Raw genomic sequence first — 8,591 nt, forward strand, 5'->3', positions numbered from 1 at the left:
TGTGGCAACAACCAACATAAGAATATCCATCTAAGAGATAACTTGAGTTAAATTAGGGGGGTAGATAGGGGATCAAATCTTGACTCATTAATTAACTTTAGTAATGAACCCAAATTAAGGAATAAAAATGGGGATAAAGAGGCAACTAGGAGAAGAAATAGGAATCTTGTTGAGGTGAGGAAAATATTAGTTTTAAATTAAAATTTAAGTAAATAATTTTGGGAGACCCTTGATGAGAGAGTGACACTTGGGTGGGTGAATAATCAAGCTATTGAATTATAAAAAATAACTAATTGTGCATGACATGCCAAGTGTCACCTATGAGGACTCCTATAAAAGAAGGGGCAAGCCATGAGAGAAGGGACTTTTTGGAACCCTATTGTTGGATGGATGAGATGATGTCAGAGCAATGATTACGAAGCTATAGTGAGTTTGGTGAGGTAGAGGATTTTAGAGAGGGGACTCTTGAGCCAAGGTGTGCTCTCCTCTACCAGCTAGTGCTTTCCTCCATTGTACAACCCCATTGCAGCACGGGAGTCCGCGGGGAAGAAGAGTACCCAAGGAGTAGGTTGGGAGGTTAACCGGTGGGTCTTCGCATTTGGATCAAGTACGTCATCATTCACTCGCGGAGGTGACTAGCAACAAGGGAATAATAGTAACAGCAGAGCAAGCGGAGTCTCGCCTTCTGGTGAACGGTACATATGTATTTCATTACTATTTAATCTTAGTTAAAGTATGTAAATGTTATGATATGTTTCTTGAAATGAGTGTCAGGAATGTGTTAGATAGTGTTGAATAAATTTGAAATTCAATGCTTTTCTTTTCTGGTTATATTTGCTGTTTTAAAAAATAAAAATAAATAAATAAAAATGTATATAGTCTGAATGTGGTCCTTACACTCTGAATGTGGTCCTTACAATGGACTCGCTCCAAGATTTCTCCAGCTCAACTGTCTCGATCCTGAAAGGAATATTTTGCATACTTACCTAAGGTACAACCTTTACATGTATCCACTTGCTCCAGTTTACCCTTGGGAAGTCCGGTAGAAATCTGTTGCATGATCTTCAAGGCCCCATGGTGCAAGTGGCCCAATATTCTATGCCATAGCTTGCCAATATCTTGGTTTTGCACCAACTCTGCTTTGGAACTCAATGCAACACAGTCATCTACCTCCAGCTTGTAGAGATTCTTTACTCAAATCCCAATCCTCTTGGTCTGTCCTGTGCCGATGTGCCTTAGGAATGCCTTTCCTTTACTAAAGACTACATCATAGCCTTTGTCTTCCAACATAGCGACAGATACCAGGTTCTTCTTTAGTCCAAGCACATATTTTACATCAGTCAGGGTGAGAGGAGCTCCATGCTCCCTCTGAAACACAACCGTGCCTTCACCTGAAACACGGTACTTTCCATCATCGCCCATCTCTATGCGCATCTAGAGGTCCTTCTCCTCCAAGGTACTAAATAAACTCTTGTCGTCGGTCATGTGGAATGAGGCTCCACTATCCAGGTACAAAACACAACCCACCATCGATGAAACCATGCATGTGATGAGGGTGAAATCCAATTCAAACAGTGAGGCTAGTGCCTCACCATCTGATCCCTTCTTGGATTTCTTCCATGGACAATTTGTTGCAATATGGCCCACCTCATGACAATGAAGGCATCGCACTTTCGATTTGTCAATCTTCTTCCCACCATGGGAAGAAATCGATTTGGAATGGGAAGCCTTCCCTTTCCCTTTCCTCGCCTTACTCGCTAAGGCTAGATTTTCTTCATCATCATGCTTTGATGAAGAACCATCTCTAGTGCTTCTCCTTATCTCCTCCTGCATCAGATTCGACCACAGTCGTTCCCAATCTGGCAGTTTCTCTCTTCCATTTACTGAGTCTTGGTAGCTATGCCAGCTCTTAAGAAGACCAAGGAGAGCAAGACTCACCATGTCATCATCAGTTGTCGTGATTCCTACACTTCCAAGCTCATCCCTACAGGTGGTGAGCTTGTTTAGATATGTAGAGATCGTGTCGCCCTTTTCACACTTGATTTTTCGAAGCTTGTCTTTTAGCGCCAGCTTCCTCTAATCGTTGTTGTTCTGATATAGATCCTTCAATGTTTTCCATATTGAAAACGATGTCTCCTTCCCGTGGAGACTCGAGACAATGTGGTCTCGAACTCCCTCCAGAAGAATCCTCTTCGCTCTAGCCACACATTTCTTCCATTCCGCCAATTCTTGGGCATTAGTAGCTGCTGGCTTGGGGACTTCTTGATCAATGAAGTCCTTCAAATCGTTGTCCTCTAATACAACTTCCATGCGATCCTTCTTGGCTATGTAATTCGAGCTGCCATCCAAGGTATACTCGAGTCTCAAATCGTTGAACACCATTGGTGAAATTTGAGATGTGATAAGAATTCAATTTCTATAATCAAGATCTTCAAACTTCGAACTTCTCCCTTCTTTGTATACTTTTCTCTGCTTTGATCACCTTCGCTCTGATACCATGTAGAAATTCTCACTGTAGATCACCTGATAATGCAATATACTAAAGCAAAATACTTGATCTACTTCTACAAAAAACTTTGCAAAAGCTTAATTAATTTTGAGCAAGATCAAATAGAACACATATAACAGAGGATGAGAAATCAATCACACATGAACATAGAAGAATACTCTGGGGAAAGCCTCAGCTATAAACCCCGCTATCTATATTATCATACAAGTGGAAATATCTCAGGACTACACAAAGCTTTAGCTCACAAGCTATCCAGCTCTCAGTACAATCCCTCAATGCTGCTCATAGACTGAATAGACAGAACATATGCCTTCCTTCAGTCCTCCAAGCCTCCTATTTCTTTGAGCAATTTCTCCTGGGTCCTCTGGCTGCCACCTATGTGAATTCTCCTCTCACACACACCACTGTCCTTAGACTAAACTGCGCAATCCTCAAGCAATGAATTCCTTCTGCATGCAAGAGATATCCTCATGGGAATATTCCTGCCACTGATAGTACATTGTCCCTTCCTCTGATCTCAACTGGGTCTCTAACTGAACTGACATGCATGAGTTATTTATGAGAGAATATTCAGTTATCTGAAGTAGACTAGTTACATGCATGCATGCATTAACTAACTGAACTCACAATCAGTTCCACAAAATGTTGGAACTAATCTAACTCGACTTAACTCAGTTAACTGAGCTAACTAATTACAAATCAAAGTACAACTCATCCTGATCTACTTAATTAAGGGATAACTTCCTCAATCAAAGGGATAACTGTTGCATGTCTTCACATAGACTTCATGTTTGATTTTCTCCAACTAATTAACTCAAGATGAATTGATTAATTATTTGTCAAATAGCTACTAAGATCAAATTCGAATTTTAATTCTCAATTTTAGTTCAGGGATTAACTAAAATTGGAATGTATCCTGAAATGCTATTTTTAGCATTTCTTGTTGCTATTTTCAACAAAATCCCAACACGAACCTCCGATAAAAATTTGCAAGGCTCAAAAAGCTGCGAAGCTCCGTTAGAGTGGTTGGGACTAACCAATCCCAATGACTTGGATCTTGGTCGGATCCACATGCACACCACACTCATCTATGATGTACCCCAAGTATTGGACCTGACTCATGCCAAAGTGCATTTCCCAAGTTGGCACACAATTTATGTTACTGAACGATTTGAAGGACCTGCCGAATGTGTTGCAAGTGTTCTTCCCAAATCTTGCTGAAGATGGGGAGTCGTTCAGATAAACCACCACGAACTAGTTGGTGAAGGGCCGCAAGATGCCATCCATTATCCTCATAAAAGTAGTGGGGGCATTTTTCAACCCGAAGGGCATAACCAACCATTCAAAAAGGCCTTCCTTTGATTTAAAGACAATGTTCCATACATCTATGGGCTCTATTGGAACCTCGTGATAACCAAACTTCAAATCGATCTTGCTGAAATACTTGGCCCCCTTGAGTTGGTCCAACAAGTCGTCAATCCATGGGATTGGATACATGTTCCTGACAATGATTTTGTTTAATGCTCGATAATCAATGCAGAGGCTCTAGGTTTTGTCCTTCTTATGTGCCAGTACAATCGAGCTCCCACAAGGTGAGGAACTTGGTCGGATGTGCCCTTTTTACAACAACTCCTGGATTTGTCGCATGATCTCTTCATTTTCCATAATGGAGCGACGATATATTGGCCTGTTAGGGAGAGGTGTGTAGGAATTTACATGGTAAGTTCCTTAGATAGAACACCAAAGGACACAACTCACAAACAGATCATAGATCAGTACACTAGTATTCTTGATGTGGTTAAAACCCTCAAAGAGGGAAATAGTCCACGGCCTGAGCCAACATGGCCACTTCAGGCAATTTATTAATGTAAAAGAAAGAAAATTTACATAAGCTTCTCTCTTGAACAATCACCTAACAAATGACCCTCCATGCTCTTTAAATAGAGATCATGGACCAATTGGGTGTTAAGCCACGGATCAAGTATCAGTAATATCAAGGAGAGAATGAACCATCTGATCACTTCATGTCTAGAATATATCGTGACCGTTGGATTGTAAGTTACAAAAGGTACATACTAAAGAAATACACTTTACCTAATTATACACTATACCAAGTTGTACTTAATTATTTCCTATGTGTCGGAATATCCTAACATCCCCCCTTAAGAACAACTTGGGATAGGATTGAAGGATGTACAAAGATGACACAATAGGAGAAGGAAGGAAGCATTAGAGCCTATCCCCCCTTCGTGACAACTTCCTGAACTCCAAACATAAATCGAAGTTTAGTAAACTTTGCCTCTGTGAGAGCCTTTGTAAAGATGTTTGCAACTTGATCATCGATTAAACAATATTGTACTTCAAGAACATGGTCATGAATGATCTTCTGATGAAGTGCATGTGTAGTTAAATGTGTTTGTTGTGCTAATGTTCGATTGGATTTTTGCACAGTTGAATGACACTTGATTATCACACCAAAGTGTAGTTGGATGTTGCTACTGAAAACCAAACTCTGACAAGATCTGATGAAGCCACAAGGCTTCCTTACTAGCTTCAACGGTACCATGATACTCTGCTTCAACTGAAGAAAGAGAAATGGCACTTTGTTTCTTGCAATCCCATGTAATAGGTCCAATACTAAGAGTGAAGACATAACCTGCATTAGACTTCCGATCTTCAAGGTCATCAACCCAATCAAAATCAGTGAAACCAACCAATAGAGGAGATGCTTCTGCACTGTAATGAATCCCAAACTGAACTGTACCTCGAACATAACGAATTATTCTTTTAGCTGCTTCCCAATGAGTTTCATGTGGGTTTTGCATAAACCAAGCAATAATACCAACAACAAAGGAAAGGTCATGATGGGTATGGGTCATATACAAAAGTTTTCCAACAAGTTGACGGTATAAGGTTGCATCAACTTTGGGGGAAGTACAAGTGACTGAAAGTTTGGCTCTAGATTGAAAGGGAAAAGGGGTTAGCTTATAGTCTTCCATGTGAAAGTGGTGTAGAAGATCACATGCATGCTTGGATTGGGAAAGGGAAATACCTTCTTTGGATTGCAAGACTTGAAGACCAAGAAAAAAATGCAAGTGTCCAAAGTCTGTCATTTCAAATGGATTTTTAAGGTTGGACTTCACATGGTTTATAAGGTTGGAATCACTCCCAGTAAGGATAATATCATCAACATAAAGAACAAGAAAGATACGAGACTTACCCACTTTCTTGGTGTAGACAGTATTGTTAGAATGACACCTCGAAAAGCCAGTATCTAAAAGAAAGCTATCCATTTTGGCATACCAAGCTCGAGGGGCTTGCTTGAGACCATAAAGGGATTTCTTAAGCCAACATACAAGTCTGGAATCTATTTGTATAAAGCGAGGAGGTTGTTCCATATAGATTTCTTCATGCATGTCCCCATGCAAAAATTCAAATTTAACAACCATCTGATGGACTTCCCATTTGAAAGAGGCAGCAAGGGAAAGAACAAGGAAGATAGAGTTCATTTTGGTAATGGGGGAGAAGGTTTGAGTATAGCCAATGCCTTCAACTTGTGAAAAACCCTTAGCAACAAGACGAGCTTTATGTTTATCAACTTTTCCATCTGGTCCAAACTTGGTTCTGTAAACCCATTTGCATCTAACAAGTTTTCATCCCTCTGGAAGAGGAACAAGGTCCCATGTATCATTTGCCAATAATGAATGATATTCTTCATTCATAGTTGCATTCTAATTTGGATGGCCTGAAGCTTCTACAAAGGTGTCAAGATCATAATTCGCTGAAGCTTGAGCCAGTAAAGAAGAGGCTCTATCAAACTGAGAATGTGCACGGCGTTGATCTGTAGGATCACCTGCAAGAGCACCTACTGCATCCCAAGTAGCAGACCCATTTTGGAAGCTGAGGAGCCGAAGGAGGACCCGAGAAGGTGGGGGAGGATTGTCATCCTCGCTGTCATCATCTGAAGAAGGAATATCTTTAGAAGTAGAAGGGATAGAGAGAGGTGGCACATCCGTCGAGCTAGGTTCGTAGGCCAATATATTTTTAGCAAACTTTACATCTCTTCTAATGATAACATTTTTGGATTTAGGTTGAAGAAGTCTATATCCTTTGACATCTTCAAAATATCCAACAGAAATATATTTTTCACTTGTAGGTTCTAAGGCTTTATGTTTCTCATCTGGAATATAGGTCCATGCTTCACTTCCAAAAACACGAAAGTGACTTATATCTGGTTTAATTGAGCTCATGCTTCTTCTCGAGTGATATTCTTTAAAACCTTAGTAGGAGTGCGATTTACTATGTAATTTGCACAGTTAATTGCTTCTGCCCAAAAATGAAGACTAAGTCCTTTATATTGAAGCATACAATTAGCCATTTCCTTCAAGGTGCGATTCTTCCTTTCAACTACACCATTTTGTTGTGGAGTATATGGAACAATATGTTGCAATTGAATTCCATGCTCAGTGCAAAAGTTGATGAATTTGTTGTTAACATATTCTCCGCCATTATCAGATCTTAGCTTAAGAATTTGATGTCCAAATTGCTTTTCAACAAAGACCTTAAAGGCTAAGAACAGGTTAAAGACTTCACTCACTAGTTTTAAGAAGTATACCCAAGTGCATCTCGAGAAATCATCAATGAAAGTTAAGAAATACTTGTAGCCAGAGAATGAAACAACTCGAAGTGGACCACATAAATCACTATGCACAAGCTGTAAAGGGGCTGAGGCGTGCCAAGAGGCACATTTTTCAAAACTATACCAATGATGTTTTTTGAGTACACATTCAGAACAAACACCATCTCTGCGGGATACCATAGGAATACCTATTATCATATTTTCTTTACATAGATTTTGAAGGGAGTGATAGTTTAAGTGACCAAATCACCCATGCCAAAGTTTGTTCACTTCATCGTTATGAGAAACAAATACCAAGGGAAGAGTTGATGACCCAAAGTTGTTAAACTTATACAACCTTGTAGAATCATCATCTATGCCAGTAGCTAAAATCTGTCTAGGATCTCTTAGGTCCTTAATTACAACATCATGAGGTGAAAATTCAATGGTTTTACCTTCACCTGAATGAGTTATCTAATATATGAATTGAACGTTGCAGGATAAGGTAGGAACACATAATGCATCATTAAATTGACCATTGTCTAGATGAATAGTTCTAGTCCCTACAACACTAAGAGATCTATCATCACCAACATATATATTTTTGGTGTTACAATCATTTAAAGAAGAAAACATGGCTTTGTTTTTGGCCATATGATAAAAAACTCCAGAATCAACGAGCCACTCATGAGAATGAGAAGAAGAAGATACATTTAGTACATTTAGTGCATAACCAGACCGAGATACTTGACAACCACATGAAAAAAGTGTTATTCCTGAAGATGAAGTTGAAGTTGAAGAGTGCTTCAAATTGATGTTATGCTTCTTCATTATTGTTTCCAAGGCTTCCATCTTCTTAAAGCATTTCAATTCTAAGTGGCCATCACGATTACAAAATTTGCACTGTCTATCAGTCTTCTCCCCTTTGTTTTTAGTTGCATTATCATTTTGTTGAGTTGATTTTTCATTTTGAGACCGAAATGACTTAGGACCCTTGTTTGGTTTAGGACTATTATTTTTAGGATGCTGCTTCTTAGGATTCTTTGAACTTGGTTGCTGCTAGGCTACTAAGGATTTCTCAAAAGAGTTTCCAGTATTAAGAAGACCAATATTTAAGGGTTTTTCTTCTTCTCTTATTAAAGAATCACAAAATGCATCAAAAGAGGGGGACTTGTAGCCTTGTCCTTGAGAAATAAAGGCTTCTCTAGTAGAATGGAAGGTGGAAACAGACACAGGGTAGGCTGGTCCTAACTTAGTAAGAATGGGATAGATAAGGCTACCATCTTCTTTCTTGACCTTAACACCTTTCAAGAGAAGTCTAAGGGACTTGAACTTGGACAAAAAATCTTCAATGGAAGAAAAACTATTGGGGTCCAATGTAAGCAATGCATTTTCGAGTTGATGGGCTCTAATTTCATTTTTAATTCCAAAAACTTTATTGAGTTGTTTCATTACTTCATCGGG

The sequence above is a fragment of the Pinus tabuliformis genome, chromosome 9, assembly GCF_031772625.1.
Source record: "Pinus tabuliformis cultivar Carrire ecotype Pingquan chromosome 9, CPIR1, whole genome shotgun sequence".
Taxonomy (NCBI): Eukaryota; Viridiplantae; Streptophyta; class Pinopsida; order Pinales; family Pinaceae; genus Pinus; species Pinus tabuliformis.